Source organism: Culex quinquefasciatus, chromosome 2 (genome assembly GCF_015732765.1).
Source record: "Culex quinquefasciatus strain JHB chromosome 2, VPISU_Cqui_1.0_pri_paternal, whole genome shotgun sequence".
Classification (NCBI taxonomy): Eukaryota; Metazoa; Arthropoda; class Insecta; order Diptera; family Culicidae; genus Culex; species Culex quinquefasciatus.
The window spans coordinates 132516215-132535504 of record NC_051862.1 but is presented as its reverse complement, the minus strand read 5'-3'; the positions used below and the strand labels follow the sequence as shown (position 1 = coordinate 132535504).

The window sequence follows — 19290 nt, the reverse complement described above, 5'->3', positions numbered from 1 at the left end:
TTAAATCGAAATTTGGGGATCTGTGGTGGTCAAAAGGTGAGGCATTGTGAGCTGCACAAAATGACGTTCTTAATTCAATTTGACCCAAAATGCATGTACGACAAGTTAGTCTGTGGGGCAGCTGTTTTGGTGACATAGCTATAAGTGTCAGAACAGCTGATAAGCGGTGTCATTGTTTTCGAGTGACATTAGATGTCAGCATGTTATCGTTTGGGTGTAGAATAGTAAAATGAGAATTGAATAAGAAATTACAATTTGACGTAGTTGTGGATGCATTTGCTACTAAAGCCAGCATAAACGATTTTCCACCCATTTTTTTCGCTGTGTCCCCCAAGCACCACCACCACCGGAACATCCAACAACCGGCGGTACGCTCGTGTATTCGACGGATTGTCAAAAACCTCTCTCGGCCGTCGATTCATATTTGCCCAAGGTGTGCGTGTGTTTACAAAAGTTGCCACCACCACCACCAGCGTATCCGCACATCATTGGGCCAAAGTGGCCGCGGCGGATTTCGATTCGTGAGTCCAACCAGACCAGGCCAGCAACACTCTTCGTATAGTTGATGACCGCGACGGGCCCCGCGAGTGGTGTCGAATTTTTGAAGTTTTTTTTTCTTCTGCTTTGCCTTCCGAAGTGGTAATAAAGAAACTGATTTATGACCCAGTAGTGATCGCGTAAGTGCGTGGTGACCACCAAGTGTTGGCCAAGATGTAGCGGGTCCTAGGTGCCTGCGTCGTGCGAGAGCCCGGAAGTGACCCTGGCCAGAAGTGACAATTCGAAGGGGGGCATTTTCAAGGCCTTTTCCGGACGAGCTTTGTACCACGAAAATTGAGAAGAAACTCCAAGATCTACAGCAAATCTGCGGTAAGAACCTCGTCAAGCTCCAAGTTCTAAATTTCCGAAAGTCAGGAAAACGAAAAAATCGAACGGGTTCAAGATCCTTGTTCCTGCAGGAAGAAAAGTGAAAGCTCTTCCTCATCCTTTGTGGCGGACGTGATTGTCCTTTCTCTCCCACTCCCACTAAAGAGGAGGGGGTAGGAGGACTCTCTTTGTGTGGATGACCTGCACTTTCCTTTTTACCGGTTCGCGTTGACCTCGAAGACCTGGAACAGTTGTTCGGGAAGCGTTCAAGTTCCGGAATTCTACCGATTTAAAACTTTCAAAATTTTTCAAAAAGATACGAAATTCCGCAAATCTGGAAGAATTTGGCAAGCGAAATTCCAGCACCCAGGAAGGAAAAACGGTACGGTTTTCCTCCACTCGATTTTCCTCTAGGGGAAAAGAGGGGAGGTCCGATTTTCCGTGCTGTTCCTGAAAACAAAGACGTCCGCCGAGGCATGCGTATTCCGTGGTGGTCGGTCGGTGGGAGAGGATCCGTACGCACATTGCCTCGCACCAACACCATGAAGTTGGGAGAAAGAGTTGTCAAATGTTACAAGAGAGAGAGAGAGAGAGCGCGCGCGTTACACACGAACACAGACGTCGGAATGTGATGGTTGTGTGAATGGTGAAGTTGAAGAGAGAATGAACGGATGGAAGAATGGAAAGAAACATGGTGGTAGGAGCAAGGTGTCTCGCGGGGGTGAAATTGTGCCGGAGACAGAATAGCCGGAATGGAATTGGTGTAATTTTGTTGAATCTTGAGGATGTGTTATAACAATTAAAGGATTCGGTCCTATTTCCATTCAACTTATCGATTATTTTGCATAACTTTTGATAGAAATTCACAGCAAAAAATCCGATGGTAAAATCAAATGCAAAACCATGCACATCACCTACGTCAAAAAAGACACCTAATATTACACACTTAATACATTTTTTTTTTGTAAACACATAAAAAAGTTGCAATCGACGGTATTCAAAACCAGCACCAACAGTATGGTCTGGCGCCTTAACCCGCTCGGTCATCAGACCGATGATGAAAGGAAAGGATAAACGCATATATGAACGCTTGACATTTCGGTCAAGTAGGTTTCCCATACTGATGGGCTACATATTTCAGAGAGTTATAATACATAAAATTTTATAAAATAATGCAATATTTATTTTACTCCCAGGCCTGTTACAAGCAGCTGGATTACAACCTTTTTGCTGTGTTAAGTGTTAAAAAATGTTAGTCCCGTATAAAATGTAACAGTTCGTCACTTTTCAGTTTGACTTTGCCAAACCAACGGGGTACAAACTAAAACAGTGTTAAACGAAAAAATGATTTACCACGCGGGGGTTGAGTGTAATCTAAAAACGAATACTGTCAGTGCTACATTGAGCTCGGTCCAAGCTGTTTTATAACTGTTTTAGCAATATTTCTGAGTCTAACAAATGAAACTTACTTGTTTAAGGAAATTATTTCAACTAGCTCTGCAGATAATGGAAAAGAAAAGGCTAATTATGTAGCGTAAATGGAAATGACTGTGAGAGAAAATGATAAAGCTCTAGTAACTTCTGAATAAAAAATTATCAATAAACAATATGTAATTAACTACAGCCAAAAATTCACGATTTGTTCTAAAAACGTGTTTAGCCTACTTATACAGCAATTCCATTTGAAAAGAGCCTAAACCAAAAAAAAAGTTCTCCGATCGGGCTCAAAATTTTTCTGGGGGTTCCTTGGCCAAAATAATTAGACCCGTATTTTTTTGTTTGGCCATTAGGGTGGCCTACATCGTGCTAGGGTGGTTCAAAAAATGGCAATTTTCGTCATTTTCGCAAAAACCACTTTTTCTAAAAATCATATCTCGCGCCATTTCATCCGATTTTAGCTGTCTTAGACGAAAGGTGATGAGTTTGGCTATTTGGGAAAAATAGTAAAGTTCCAAAATCTAGCTTAACTATTGAAAAGTCGTATGAAAACTTAAAATGGCGTTTTGACCGTGTCTGGACCAAAGAGCCTATGTCTGAAAATATTTTATCGGATTCCTCGGAAAATTTCACATAACATATCAAAATTGGCGATGTCGAACAGTACGTTTCGAGATATGATTTTTGAAAAAAAAACTGCGTTTTCGACGCGCCACGCGCAAAAACGGGAAAATGACGAAATCGGCAAAATCAACTTTTTCCACTAAAACTGCGATAACTTTAAAATTTCAGCGATGACCTATAGATGTTATGGTACCAAAAGTTGCGTCTCTCAATTACGAAAATTTTGGTACCCAGACATGTATAGGTCATCGCTGAAATTTTAAAGTTATCGCAGTTTTAGTGAAAAAGTTGATTTTTGCCGATTTCGTCATTTTCCGTTTTTGCGCGTGGCGCGTCGAAAACGCAGTTTTTATTTTCAAAAATCGTATCTCCAAAACGTACGGTTCGACATCGCCAATTTTTTGATATGTTATGTGAAATTTTCCGAGGAATCCGATAAAAATATTTTCAGACATAGGCTCTTTGGTCCAGACACGGTCAAAACGCCATTTTAAGTTTTCATACGACTTTTCAATAGTTAAGCTAGATTTTTGGAACTTTTACTATTTTTCCCAAATAGCCAAACTCATCACCTTTCTTTGCGTCTAAGACAGCTAAAATCGGATGAAATGGCGCGGAGATATGATTTTAGAAAAAGTGGTTTTTGCGAAAATGACGAAAATTGCCATTTTGAACCACCCTAGCACGATGTAGGCCACCTAATGGCCAAACAAAAAAATACGGGTCTAATTATTTTGGCCAAGGAACCCCCAGAAAAATTTTGAGCCCGATCGGAGAACTTGTTTTTTGGTTTAGGCTCTTTTCAAATGGAATTGCTGTATATTGACACACCTTTTAAACAAATGTTTCATTGTCATTGTCATTGATTTCGAGATATTTCCAAACTTGTAAAAAACCGCGATATATTGAATATTTCGCCGTTTTGATATGTTAGTCTTGATTTAAAATTTTTGAAAATATTTTTTTCGAATAGATCGGAAAATTTCCAGAATGTTTCATATTTTGACATTACAAATCGGACCATTAGTTGCTGAGATATCGACATTAGAAAATGGTGGGTTGTTTGGGTGAGACTTAGAAAACATCAATTTTCTTGTTTTTAAACCTTTGCATGGCAATATCTCAGCAACTAAGGGTCGTATCAACAAAGTCTGAAAAAGCAAAATATAGAGAATTTTCTCAGCTTTTCAAAAATGTTTATTTTCAAAAGTGGGCAAACATGGGCATTATTTAAAAAAAAAATCAATAACTGCGACTATTTTGAAAAAAGTTATATAAAAATGTCTATAACTTGAAATCGGTGCATGTTATCAAAATTTTACTTAGTACTTTTTGATTGCAAATTCAATTTTACATCGAAAAAGGAAATTGAATTTTTTTTTTCGATTTTTTGAAAAAAATGTATTGATTCAAAAAATCATAACTCGGTCAAAGATTTTTTGCCCATCCTGGAAATTTATGAAAAGTTGGCATTTGATGTCCTCTAAAACATATCAAAACATAAAAAAATAAAAATAGTGTTTTTTTGCAAATCAAGAATTAGTGATAAAAAGTGAAATTAAAAATCACCAAAATTTTTTCACCGTGTATCATATTTTTTCAAAGTAGTCCATATCCATACCTACAACTTTGCCGAAGACACCAAATCGATCAAAAAAATTTTTCAAAAGATACATATTTTTGAATTTTTACATATCATTTTTGTATGGACAGCTGCCAAATTTGTATGGACAATGATATGGACAAACTAATGATGCAAAATGGCTTCTTTGGGCATACCGAAGGCATCAACAAAGTTTCAGCCGGATTAAAAATGCAGAAAAAATCGAATGACCGGAATCTCAGAGAATTGCTCAAAAACCAACTTTTAAGTGTAGTTCGACTGTCAAACTTGCAATTCGTTGCTGATTTGTTCGAAAATTTGTTGAAAATAATATTTTTTTTTGCTGCACCCATTTTGGACGGATATTTCTGTTGTCACCTTCAGGTTCTTTCTATTGGCCATGGATAATTTCACAGTGTAATAAACTGGGCAGCTACCACCACGTGGCGCCACTGTTTCGAATGAGAAAATGATACAGGTTTTTCAGACGAGTTTCAATCCCGTGGTTCAAGTATCTATATGATTTGGCAATTGAGATTTGATGATTTTTGATTTGATAAGACATGAGTAAAACGGTAAATGTATTTTTTTTGTTCTGCTAATTTATTAAATAATGTTTTTCTGAGTTTACGGAATATCCTTTTAACTTCAAATATTCTTTTTGTTAACATCAATATTTGTTTGTAAATTACATCTTTTGATTCTGAAATATACTCGTTACACAATAAAATCACAAAAAGTGTAAATCGACGAATCTCTACACTTTTCTTTGAAATAATGACATATTCATTAGAGAAAAGTTCAGTTGTAATCTTGCTTCAACTCATCGGTGCATTTGAACAATATTTTACAAAAAATATCGGTTTTTTTTGTAGAGCCTTAACACCACTGCGACCAATTATGGGTAATTGTGGTGTCAAAAAAAAATATGTCGGTAACAAATTTAATACCAATAGATTTTTAAATATTATTTCTGAAACTTTCTTTACACACTATATATATATTTTTTTTGGAGCAAAAGAATTCTATCATAATTCACTAAAAATCGATGGCTGCAAAGTTGTCAAAGTCAAAGTTGGAATTTACAATCAAGAAGAGTGATTTGTTTTTCTTGGGGCGTTACAAATTTTCTGAACGGTCCGTATAAAATCCTGCAATTTTGCCGCAGATACAAAAAAAATCATCTCTAGGTACAGTTTTATACGAATATTGTCCCAAAGCTCTATATTAATGTTTATGTAAAATTCATAGTGGTCTAGAGAAGTGGCAACAATTGGCTTGATCGAAAATTAGGGTGATTTTGAATTTCTTACTTTGCAGGAATATTTTTGTGAATTATTTTGTTTTCTAGAAACTTGTTGGACTGGCAATGCAAGCAACTTTGGCGAAGACATCTTAATTTTATCCCGAAATCTATGCCTTCTACGACCAAATTTAGAGGAAGCATCCCACTATGGGCCATCTCCATACAAACAGGCGGCCAAATTATTTTTTTGCTTTTTAAATGTTTTGTCATACAAATTTGGGTAATCGTATGGTATTGAAATGATATACGTAGATTTTTATGAGTTTTCATGTTTTTCAATAGTTGATTGTTTATAATAAATAGTTTTTTCATACATTTGCAAGTGCAACAGAATTGCGTACCTATATATTGTATTGCAAGTTTATATTATTAAATTATGGATAAGCTAATACATCCCCACTTTAAGGACACAACCCCTCCATTTCTTTCACCCCCCCCCCCCCCCACCCTCCCCTCCTCCCCTCCACCAAAATTTTGTTAAGCGTAGTAAATTCATTTTTAGTCAAATATTTATTATTTACTGCTGTGTGTTTCTTTTTGTGAGTCCATGCCATATAACTTGAGACCCCCCCCCCCCAACTTTACGGGCATAAATTGCGAAAATTTTAATTGTTAAATCAAATAACAGAAAAATTGATTTTATTCAAAATATTAATTATGAAGTAGAACGATAAATTACAAACCATATTCTTACTAATCCTAATGTTCTTGTTCATGAAAATTCATTTGGTTATAGAGTTTCTGACAGCTTCAGGATATGTTAAAGGTACTTTTTATGATGTTTTGTACTAACCAACATAGAACTTAAATTTGGATCAGTTTCATGGATTGATCGCAGAAATTCATCATGCTAAGTCAATATTTTGCTGAATACTTTTTTCGGTATCAAACTGAGATTCTCCAGTTTCGCTTGAGAAACTTCGGTACGAATACTTTATTTTGACTAAGGTACTCAATTTTAAATGTAGGCAACAGAAAATCGATTTTTGAATCGACGATGCCCACGAAGTAGGTAGCAAACCAAGTGAAATAAACGGGCGCATATGTAGATTGCAGCAAATTTTGATAAAACGTAAATGTTCAAAATGGCATATCTCCGAAAACGCAAAAAATCGCAAGCTGGAAATTTCAGCAATGTTAGATTATGATCCAATCTTTCAAGTGATCTTAGTTTCATGTTTAGCATCGGTTAGCAAAAAAAGTACTCGATTAACAAACACAAAAAAATAAGTTTTGTCAAAAAAACGCTCCAGTTATTCGATGAAAACTTCAGTTTTTGGTTTGGAAACAACATTTTATCTATTAATAGTTTCAAAGCTTTTCTTATTACCTTTCCAACGATGTATAATTGTCCTAATAAAATATTTAAAATGGCTGAGCTATGTTAAAATTAAACAATCAGCCTTTTTTACAAAAAAACGCTAGATTTTTACTCCATTTTTTGACTTTCAGCTTGCGTATCTCCGTAATGAACAAACTTAGAGCTTTGAAAATTTGTATTTTTCTTAGTTAGAATGTTTACTTTCGAGAAAAAAATACCAAACAATATTTGGAGAAGGTCACTTTTTTGAAACTTGGCCACCCAATGTACCATAGTGCATCCTAGCAAACTTTCAAAAATCAGTTTTATGAACGTAGCAATTCACGGTTAAGTTTTTGAGAAAGTGATATCTTGATGGTTAAAAAGATGCAATTTTAAAACTCAAATATCTCAAAAAAGCACCAGGTTGCATTCGAAAGGGGAGATCACATAAACCCATAAAACTCAAAATATGTCAAAAAATCGATATTATGACACTTTGACCTAATTCTGCGGGCAAAATTACATGGAAAAACTTATGGTTGAACAAATTTCAAATTTCGTTAGGGTAGTCCTATACACTTTTCCCTTGAAAATTAGGCAACATCAAAATAAGAGATCTCGACGATATGTGTTCACTTTGATACTTTCTTTAATATCTAAAATTATTCTTAAACATTTTTTCAATTCTCGCTTACTTTTTCAAAAGGTGTACAAAGGAAACCCGCGACTCTTCAGTTGTTTTGAAAAGTAATCTGAAATTGTTCTGTATCCAACCACCGAAAGCCGATTCCCTTTTTCCATCTTACTATGTTAGCTGGTGTACCCTGCATGGACCTGGCAAAGCACACGCCACATTTTCCTGCCCCCTCCTCACGTTTCCAGTTCTTTGCCGCATACGGGTTATGTTGCTAGCCGGCCGGCTGGTCGTTGGCTCAATTTCCTCCTGCCAATTTTCGATTTCGGAGAAAAGATTTTACGCTGCTGCTAGGCAACAGCAACATTGAAATCTATGCTGACCGCGCTAGACTTGACTATGATGGAGTACGAAAGATCTTCAGCAGATCTTGGTAATGATGGCAAGACTGTCTTATTTAATCGATTGCTTAAATAAATTTTACAACACATTTTTTATTTAAAACAAAAATATTGTTTCTTGCAATTGTTTATATTTTAAATGAAAATTTGAAATGAAAATTACTCAAAAGACAGTTTTGCGATGATGCCATCGTTGGGTCCAGTCAGCGATGAGTCGAGCGCAAAAAAAAAATCCGGAGAGTAACACCAAGTTGCGATGTGAGGTAAAGACCGCCGAAGCGGACGAGTAGCAAAAAAAAAGCTATTAAAAAAACTGGAATCGTTCGATGTAGGGTGAGTGGCCCCAATCGTGAACAGATATTTCAAGATATAGCATAAAAAAGAATTCATATAAACTTGGTGTATTGAAACTTTGGAAAAATAAAGATTTATAAAAACAAAAAAAAATCCAAATCTCCAACCATTGCACACTTACCCTATGAAAGGGGGGCCTGGTGCACATCACGTCAAACTCAAGCACACCGTCCGGCGGCGGCGACCAACTGACCGACCAAGAGCAAGTTGTGCTCTCAGTGTTGCCATGCCAAGTTTTAGGCCAAATTTAGCAAGTACAACCGGGAATTCCCCCCGTCTGGCTAGACGCGGCTATAGGTGAAACAGTGTGTGTTTGTGTGATTGTGCTTACATTTCGGTTAGGAGGTACGGAAATAAGCTTTGCTGTGCCCTGCAAGGGTCAATGGGAAGAGTTTGGGAATGTATAGGATGGTCGGTCAGAATTTGGATTGTTTCAGATGTAGGATTTAAAAAATGGAAATCCTAACATAATGTTAACAATTTAGAGTTATGCTAACATTTGGATAACTTACAAATCATAAAATTGTGTAATAGTTAATAACATACCCTACCCTCTCTCTACCAATGAACAGCAAGGCGCGTCGACGCGTCAATAATTTGCACGGAAAGAATTTGATGAATCATGATGGAGCACACTGGGAATCTTCCGATTCAGGCTTATTTTTAGGTTGATAAAAACCGGAAACAAATTTGCGTCCGCGTTGTGCGTGTGGATTTTGGAAATGGATAGTCGGATCACGTGTTTTAGAAGAAAAGGATATTCCCATTAAAAATACAAACTTTTTCTGTTTTGGACTTCAATATGAAGAAGAAAAAAAACTAACTTAATCCATCTATGTGGTTAGTGCCTTCCTCACACAAATAAACAAAACTCGCAGTGTCAAAAGGTAGCTGGGAAGGCCAGCTATTGTTTCACAATTAGAGTTTTGTGAAAAGTTACCGATTGTCTCACACTGAAATAAAAAAAAGGGACCAAAATCCTAAATTCTAGGAAATTTGGCTCCTTTCCTTATTTAGTAATTGGGTTTTTTTGATTACTTAATAAGAAAAGAAGGCAAAATTCCTAGGATTTAGAAATTAGGAACTTTTTTTTTTATTTCTGAGCGCTAATAACTTTTCAGGATTAACTCGGTTCGCGTTGTACTCTTCGACAAAATTGTAGAACGTCATGTTTTTTAAAAACATATTTTTTTTAATTTCTAAATCACGAATAACCCGAGCAGGGGTAAATAACACGGGAATACCAAATTTTGGTATTACTTGGGCAAATTACAGGGACCAAAATGTGCCCTTGGTTGCCCAGTAATAGATGGTAAAATACCATAAAATCATACCAAAGTCTTGTATGTGGAAGGGCACAACAATACCAAACCATGTTATTCCAAGGGTAAAATAAAACCTCAAAATAAAACCATTTCAATACCAAGTTGAGGTCTTCTGGATTTTTGAACACTGCTTGAATACCAAAACTTGGTATTGCCATGGTTTTATTTTCAGGTATTCCCGCGCCCTTGGAAAATCAAATTTTGGTATTCTTGTGGTCTTCCGCATTTGTCATTGATGAACGGCCTGTGCTTGAAGTTCTTGAAGCTTCTGAAAAATAACAGGATTGAAAAATAAGTATTATCAAAATTAAACTGGATTAGAATTCACCTAATTTCAATAATCTGTCGATTGACTCGTTTTTTAAAGTATTTGGTTATCCCGACTTAGAGAAATTTTAAAGATTTCAAAAAAATCTTAATGGGTATATAAAAAAAATGATTTTTTTCAAGATTTTTGGGTTTCAAGTCATTTTAGCGCGAAATTAATTATCTCGTCAAAATTTATAAAAAATTTCCCATAGTTTCAGAGGAATTTGATGAAACACCAAAATAATACCAAAATGTGGCATCCTGACTTAGAAATTTTTCCACAATTTCAAGTCATTTCTTTAGGGGGTATATCAAAAATGTTTGAAATCAAGTTTGAAATTTCCGGTTTTCAATCAAAGCATTCGCTTTGAGACATCATTTTAGCGCAAAATTAATTATTTTGTCAAAATTGGTAAAAAATTTTCCGTAGTGAATTTGATAAAATACTGTAATACGAAAAGAATACAAAAATGTGGTGTTCGACCATTGTCAAATTCTGCAATTTTGCAATATCAAAACAATAACTTAAATTGGTATGATACCACATTTTGCTATTACATAATCCTTAAGGATCCAGGAATACCAAAATGTGGTGTTGATACCAGCATTTTCTTTGTTATTTACCCATGCTCGGGAACATTCCAAAAATGCAAAGTAATAGGTTTTCCCGAGCAGACAAAAATTACTTGGGAATAAATTTTTTTGATGTATGAAAATAATAGGCCAATAATTTTTATATAAAATTTTCATGAAAATTTCATAACATTTTCTGTTATTTTAACAGTGTTTGTTATTGAAATGAAATGAATTTTGTTATTAGCGTCTGCCCGGGTTACACTTTTCAGGGGCTTGTTCTAGTGAGCATAGTTGCGCAATTTTGGCATGGTTGGCATTTTTTTAATCGGTTCCTGCAAATTTAAATAAAGTCTCGGGCGTTGCGATGGTCACACATATTTTTTTGCCGGAGTTGCAAAACTTAAATTACAGAGATGTTAAAACGTATGAAAAAAATAATACGCAAAAAAATTAATCAATAATCGGAAGTTCCAGGCTTTGCAAAATCGTGTCTAGACTTATATAACAATTTCATAAAATAAGGCAAAATGCTTAAATAGAAAAAAGTTGAATTTTGGAAGGTTGGTAATTTGGTTGGTTGACTGTTACTTATTTTTGAGTAATTTTATCTAAAAATCTGTAAAAATGTGAATCTGATGCGAAATCAACAAAACCTGATGAAAATTCACAAATTCCTGATGCAATAATACACTTTTTGTTACACAAAACCTTCACCATACCCTGATCATCATTTTCTTTTTCTGTGTATAACATGCAGCTGGATTAATGCTTGTAGGGGAAAGTGGCAAGTGTAACAAGCTAAGGAAATGCTCGTTGTAACCCATTAAAAAAGTTAAAAAATCTGTTGGATTTTAATATGATTATCTTATCCTACGTCTTGGGTAAGACTTTGATAGAAAAAGTTTATAAAAAATCCTATTTTTTAATTTAAAAAATTGATTTAAAATTTTTGGATTTTCTGTGCGTTCTACTCAACTAGTGGGACAAGACGAACAACCCGTTGGGGCAAGAGGAACAATGCATGAACAAACATGTTAATTTGCTATCAATTGAACTGTTATCACTTAAATACATCAGATTAGAATGTTCTAGAACGTTTCTTTCATGTTTAGATTAAGTAATAGTATTTTACTAAAAATGAGATCGTTTTTACGAAAAAAATTGTTACCTTGACGATAAATAGTAAATTTTCATAACATCGTATCCATAATATTGTATGGACATTTATTTTAAACAATTGTTTATCAGTTGTTAAGTAAATTCATGTATTTATTTCCCAATAAAATATGGTTGTGCAGCATATTTTTTTCCATGCTAAAAATCCATAAGGTAAACTTGGCCCACCTGCACAAGATTTTTTAAAAGCTATCAACTAAAATAACCAAAAGTTAGATCATACTTTATAACAGGTGCAAGGCATTGGAACTGACACTACTGATCTAGAAAAAATAGCATTTTGATGAAATGAGCCTTAAAACGAACCTTATTTGGTACTTTCCAAATATTATAAGGAAACAAAGGTTTTCAAAAAAAACTTCATTAAATCTTATGCCCCGTGGCGTTTACGTCGTTTTGGCGGTTATGTGGTAGTAGAATCAGCTAATTGCATTGCTAGCAACAATTCCTCATACTGGACATAATCAAAATTGTAAAAATTACGGCCGTACGAGCGATTTTTCCTCTTGCCCCACCTTCCTCTAAATTTCTAACCTAAATCGAAGAATTTTCCAAAGTAATAGAAACAAAAAGTCAGGTGAGACAATTTTTAGAAACAAGAACTTTTGATAATTTTTACATTGGGATAATTCTCCGCCAACTCACACAGCAGTTACCCCGACCCCTCTTCGACTTGCGTGAAACTTTGTCCTTAGGGGTAACTTTTGTCCCTGATCACGAATTCGAGGTCCGTTTTTTTATATATCTCGTGACGGAGGGGCGGTACGACCCCTTCCATTTTTGAACATGCGAAAAAAGAGGTGTTTTTCAATAGTTTGCAGCCTGAAACGGTGATGAGATAGAAATTTGGTGTCAAAGGGACTTTTATGTAAAATTAGACGCCCGATTTAATGGCGTAATAAGAATTCCGAATAAACGTATTTTCATGTTCAAAATGGAAGGGGTCGTATTGTCCCTCCGCCACGAGATACCAAAAAACGGACCTCGGATTAGTGATCAGGGACAAAAGTTACCCCTTATGACAAAGTTTCACGCAAATCGAAGAGGGGTCGCCATAGACAAACAATTTTAAATAGCAAAATATGCACATTAAAAGTTTAAATACAACCCCCTCTTTTAAATACACAGTAAAACGTTTCCGCGGTCAACCACAACAACTTCACATCGCGATACATTCAAGTGGTTGAAGTGCACTAACAGATGCGTAGTGACCGCTCTAAAGTGGAATTTGTGGTTGACATCCAGTCCAGCGACCAGGGCTGACACTTTTTGTAACATTCTCTGACTTGTGTAATTTTATTAATTTGTTTCGAAACTGTCCATCCATCTGTAACTCTGCCAAGTGCAAAAAAAAAGGTCCCGCGTCGATCGCAAAATCACATCCTGGCCCGCAGGGTGGTGGCACGAAACTCCATCAGAAATCAATTGGACCAGTCGACAGCTAATTAGTGTGCTGCCCGGCTCAAACACTGAGATTGACGCGCGTGTTCTCCCCCTTAAATTCATCCGCCCATGAAAACTGCAACCGAATTGCCACAGCAGCAGCTGTCAGTAAACCGTCAAAAGTGCCCAAAACTGCACTCGGCAACCGACGAGCGGTCCTTCAATTTCTGAGGCTTCAACCGGTTGTCGGCGAGGTGTGTTTTTTTTTCAATTTTTTCAATTTGGAAATTCCCAAGTGAATCTCATTATCTCTCTCGTCGGCCAAAGGAAATCCGATACTCGGTGGCGCGGCTGGCCGCACTTTCACCACACTTTGACGTAAATTGAGCACCGAGAACTGGTTCAGCCTAGGGCGGTCAACTGGGTGCAACTTAATCCGAATCAGAGGGTTTGGGGAGGTGCAAATGAGGGAGCCACTTGTAGCAGAACGGAAAGTGCGGTGTTTCTCGACTGGTGCATCCTGCCGGTATAACTTGCTTAAAATATTGAGGAATCGTGAAATTTATATTGCAATTACCGGAGAACCTGCAAAGTCAGCGTCGTGCTGCTCATCGACCGGCGGCCTACATCATCAGCTGGCCAAAAATAGAGTCTCCCCCCTCTTCAGCACAGACTCACTTCTCCATTGCCTTTAGTTCAAAGATTCGGATCTTGTCTAGTATCGAGCAGCAGCAGCAGTAGATGATCTGCGGATAGAGGCACGACGGCGAAGAAAACCGAACAACAGAGCAAGAGCTGACTTTCGTTCCAATGTCAAGGTCAGCTTAGCCACGAGTCCGCCAGGCCGGCCGGTTCGCGTCTGTCTGTCCAACCGATCCATCAATCCGTCGAATTTGGATTTGCGATGAAGAAGAGAAGAGAGGAACGGGCCGTTTTTTTTTTGGATCTTCCACCACACTCCACCATCATCACCAGCCCGGCCAGGGCAGCTACTCGAATGTTCGAGGGGTGCGCCGAGAAGCTTCAAGTGAAGTGTAATTCGCGGCTCTTGCGAGTCTGGCTGGCTGGCTGGCTAGCCGACTGACTGACGGGTGGTTTTTGACGTATGACGCTCACCCGGCAAGTGGACCAGACAAGACACACACTTGAGGAGACTTGGAGGTTTGGCTCTCGAAAGAACCTACCACAAGTTTCTGGATTTTATCTGTGATCAAACAACTCAGTGAAATATGGAAAAGATGAAGCTCTTCGTTGTGTTGTTTGGTCATTCTGTATGCGTATATTTATGAAGCGATGTACAATCCATCAAATTCAAACTAAATCAAACCAATGTCTATGAATACAACTTGAGAAAATATACACAATTAATTTTTGCAGTTTTCAACATAAAAAAACTTGTTTTCGTTAGATCTATCAAGATTAGTTGTTAGCTAACTTTGAATATTTCATCCTCTTCTTCTCGTTGCCTTGAGATTTGTGACAAACAAAAATAATTCCAACAATTCAACAATCGCTGCAAAAAATGAAGAATCCTTTCTTAAGAATTAATTAAGGATGGTTTTTGGAATCGCACAAAATTAAGTACAGGAAATTATCGTATGTTTGGCAGGTTAAACCCTCGCTCCTCAAAAACAAAAAAATCAAACCATCCACATTGACGACCCCCGGGTCTTTTGTGGTCTCTATTGCAAGTTTCTGCTCGAACCTAGGAGTCCGAAGGCTTGAATGAGGAGAGCACCCAAACCTCTTTCTACTCCAAGGAACCTTCCACCCCAGTGTTTGAACTGACGACCTTTGGATTGCGAGTCCAACCGCCGCCAGCGATTCCACTGGAGTAGGCTTGGTTTGGTGTGTTGTTTGTACTTATGGCATGGAGACGACTCCTACACCTGGAATGACTTAACGGCCTAACAACCAAGGCCGGGACCGACATTTTACTTCCTCATCCGATGGAAGGTTGGAGCAGATGGGAATCGAACCCAGAATCATCCGCTTACAAACCGGACAGCGTAACCATTCGGCCACGCACTGCTGCTCCTCGCTCCTAACTCCATCCAATATGCTGATTTTCACTATTTAAAAAACTAATTTTGCAAAAGTTTCAATATATGTTTATCCAACTTGGTAAACCTTGCTTGGTATATGATAGCATGTGCTTAAAAATTTCGAATTTTCAAAAACGTCCAGAACAATTCTTTCAGATTTCGTTCGTTTCATTTTATGTATTTTTTAATCCGTCTGAAAATTGTTTGGTGCATTCGGTATGCCGAAAAAAGCAATTTTGCATCATTAGTTTGTTCATATAATTTTCCATACAAATTTGGCAGCTGTCCTTACAAAAATTATGTATAAAAATTCAAAAATCTTTATCTTTTGAAGGAATTTTTTGATCGATTTGGTGTCTTCGGCAATGTTGTAGATATGGATACGGACTACACTAAAAAAATGATACACGGTAAAAAAATGGTGATTTTTAATTTAACTTTTTGTTACTAAAACTTGATTTGCAAAAAAAATATCTTTTTTTGTATGTTTTAGAGAACATTAAATGCCAACTTTTCAGAAATTTCCAGGTTGAGCAAAAAATCTTTGAACGAGTTATGAACTTTTTAATCAATACAGTTTTTTTCAAAAAATCGAAATATTGGTCGCAAACATTTTTTAACTTCATTTTTCCATGTTAAATCAAATTTGAAATCAGTGAAATTTTGATAAAGTGCACAGTCACAGCCATTTTAGGTAACTGTTTTAAAAACAGTAGCAGTTTTTAATTTTTTAAATAAGTGCACATGTTTGCCCACTTTTGAAAAACATATTTTTGAAAGGCTGAAAAAAATCTCTACATTTTGCTTTTTTGAACGTTGTTAATACGACCCTTAGTTGCTGAGATATTGCCATGCAAATGTTTTATAACATGAAAATTGATGTTTTCTAAGTCTCACCCAAACAATCCACTATTTTATAACGTCGATATCTCAGCAACTAAAGGTTCGATTTACAAAAATGAAACAGTCTTGAAATTTTTCGATCTTTTTGAAAAAAATATTTTCAAAACTTTTAAACCAAGACTAATATTTTAAAAAGGCGTTATATTGAATATTTGACCCTTTTGTAATGTTAGTCTTGATTTAAAATTTTGAAAATATTGTTTTCGAAAGGATCGGAAAATTTCTCGAATGTTTCATATTTTAACATTGATAATCGGACCTTTACTTGCTGAGATATCAACGTTATAAAATAGTGGATTGTTTGGGTGATAATAGGAAAACATAAATTTTCACGTTTTTAAACCTTTGCATGGCAATATCTCAGCAACTATGCGTCGTATCAACAATGTTCAAAACAGCAAAATATAGAGAATTTTCTCAGCTTTTTAAAAATATTTTTTTCAAAAGTGAACAAGCATGTGCACTAATTTAAAAAAATGAAAAACCAAGGACTATTTTCAAAAAAGTTACCTAAATATGGTCTTTTTTTGAAAACGGTGCACTTTATCAAAATTTCACTGCAGTACTTTTTAATTTCAGATTTGATTTTACATCGAAAAATGAATTTAAAAAAAAATTGCGACCAATATTTCGATTTTTGCCTTCCTCACCTCACTGAGGAAAGGCTATAAAATCACTCGAAAAATGAAATTCTTAATTGAACCTCCTAGACCCATCTTCACGTATACATAACGACTCAGAATCAAATTCCGAGCAAATGTCTGTGTGTGTGGTGGGATGTTGATCAAAAAAAATTGCACTGGGTTATCTCGGCACTGGCTCAACCGATATTGTCTGTTTTGGTCTCATTCGATCCGTCTTGGGGTCCCATAAGTCGCTATTAAAAATTATAAAGTTTAGTTAAGCACTTCAAAAGTTATGGTAAAAAAAAACGATTTTCGCAAAAGTCCGGAAGATTGTAAAAAGGGTGTCTTTTGTAAGAAAACCCACCATGTATTGAAAAGACCTTTCTAACGAGTTCAAAAGATTGAAGATCTGACAACCCTATCAAAAGTTATAAGTGCCCTGAAATATGAAGATCTGACTACCCAATCTAATGGTATGAATAATGAGTCAATTTGATAGAACACTGAAAGTTCCGCCCTTTTGTTTCTATTTTGGATAGCATTAACCTTTAAATGTGAGGAATGCAACAACCTCATTAGGGTGGATTAAGTAACGTTTTTGAAAAAAAAGTACTTAACTAAACTGCATAATTTTTAATAGCGACATATGGGACCTCAAGACGGATCGAATGACGCCAAAACGGACAAAATCGGTTCAGCCAATGTCGAGATAATCGAGTGACAATTTTTTTATCAACATTCCACCACACACACAGACATTTGCTCAGAATTTGATTCTGAGTCGATAGGTATACATGAAGGTGGGTCTAGGAGGTTTAATTTAAAAGTTCATTTTTCGAGTGATTTTATAGCCTTTCCTCAGTAACGTGAGGAAGGCAAAAACGATTGACCGAAATCTGTGGTAACTGTTTCCAAATCGTTATTATTTTTCAAAGTTGACTTTCAAGACTCGCCCACAAGATTTCTATCTGTTTAGTTACCATTTAATATTGAACTAAATCTGAGTACAAAGATAGCTTTCAGTATTCCTGAGTGATTATGGTTTTGACAAAACGCTGATTGAGGATATTTTATGATTATGATACCGAATGAAATAGAAAGTTAATGTTGCGATTTTTGAAGCGATTGCTTATGTTTGTCTTTTCAAACATAAAATTTTCAGAAATTGAAACTCATCCATGTTGTTCACCCTTCACATCACGCTCGTGTTTTTCTTCCAGACAAATTTCAAGGAGTGCCTTCCTCCGTAATGCTCCTCAAGCCGAAACTCACCCACATTTATCCTCGATGACTTTGGAATTTCTCCCTGCTGGCGGCGTCACTTCCTCCCTCACTTGTGCCCTTTTGTTTGCCATCATCATCGCCGTAATCCTTCCCCAAAAGGTGTGTTTGTTGAAAGGATACGTGTGAAAACAAGTGTTTATGACGTTTGCATGTGCCGCCTGTGTCTAAAAGCATAAATATTTTCGAACCTGGGTCCTGTCGCGCCAGGACTTGCGACCAGGAGTTTGAGGTGTGACTGCTGCGCGGAGTCGATAAATGGCGTCGTATCTCTCGCGCCCGGGCGTTACTGCTGGTCTAACCTCACTTTCTTTCACACAACAAGGCATCGTCGCTGCCGGCCGGTATCATAGTTGGTATAATTTATGCCTCCCTTGCCTCACTTGCTTCGGGAGGTCTCGAGGGTCTGTTGTTGTCGCCACCGCCGTGGATAGTTGTCCTTGAACGGGTGAATGCGTCACGTGTGTGTGTGTAACCCATTGGACGGAGGCCCGTCGGGCTAGATTACTATCAACTTGGACGGTGGTGGGGCGAGATGGATCCATATGGCAAACGAGACTTGCTCTGAACTCTACTCTGAGCGTTCATGATTTGCCTATTGAAGGAGCGTCTTCGATTTCAGGCGGCACCTTTGCGGTTGAGTCACTTGAAACGCCGATAGTAAGCTGGTTGATCAGAACGCGTACGTAAAATGAGATCCGATTTAACAAGATTATTGCAGAATTAAGAACGACATAAATTAAATTCCATTTTTGAGATATTCAACAAAAATCCGTAAAAACACCATGCGAGTAGTTGCGATCTGACCGTGCTATCTTGTCACACCCAACAAATGCGACAGCAGTCCAACGGGAATTTAACCCAAGAATGTTTTGACACATGTAGCCGCCCGACTACTGTATGCGTTTCAATACGTAACTCGAGAATCCGGCAACCAAATTCAACCAAACTTTAGGACAATACACAGAATGGTCAGCCAAACAAAACGAGTTTGTTATTGTTTTTGTTTATTTAAGGTCACGTTTAAACAAGTTTTGCTCGGAATGTCAAAAAGCGACGTGCAGCAAGATTGCATATCGTATAGAAAGATAATCCATATCTCAGTTTAGAATAGTAAATGGTAACTTTACACAACTAAGA

General features: G+C 36.9%; 1 protein-coding gene across 11 annotated transcripts in view; it reads left to right on the top strand.

Annotated features, from left to right (window-relative positions):
- The window catches only part of LOC6041063 (phosphatidylinositol 3,4,5-trisphosphate 3-phosphatase and dual-specificity protein phosphatase PTEN), a 130904-nt gene that overhangs the window by 2514 nt on the left and 109100 nt on the right, over window positions 1–19290 (top strand). The window contains exon 1 of one of the 11 annotated variants that reach the window (XM_038250922.1): window positions 531–867. The exons of the other annotated variants lie outside the window; for them this stretch is intronic. The gene's annotated coding sequence lies outside the window, so the exon portion shown is untranslated. Of the gene's footprint in view, window positions 1–530; window positions 868–19290 lie in introns of those variants that run through there. 11 annotated transcript variants of the gene reach the window in all.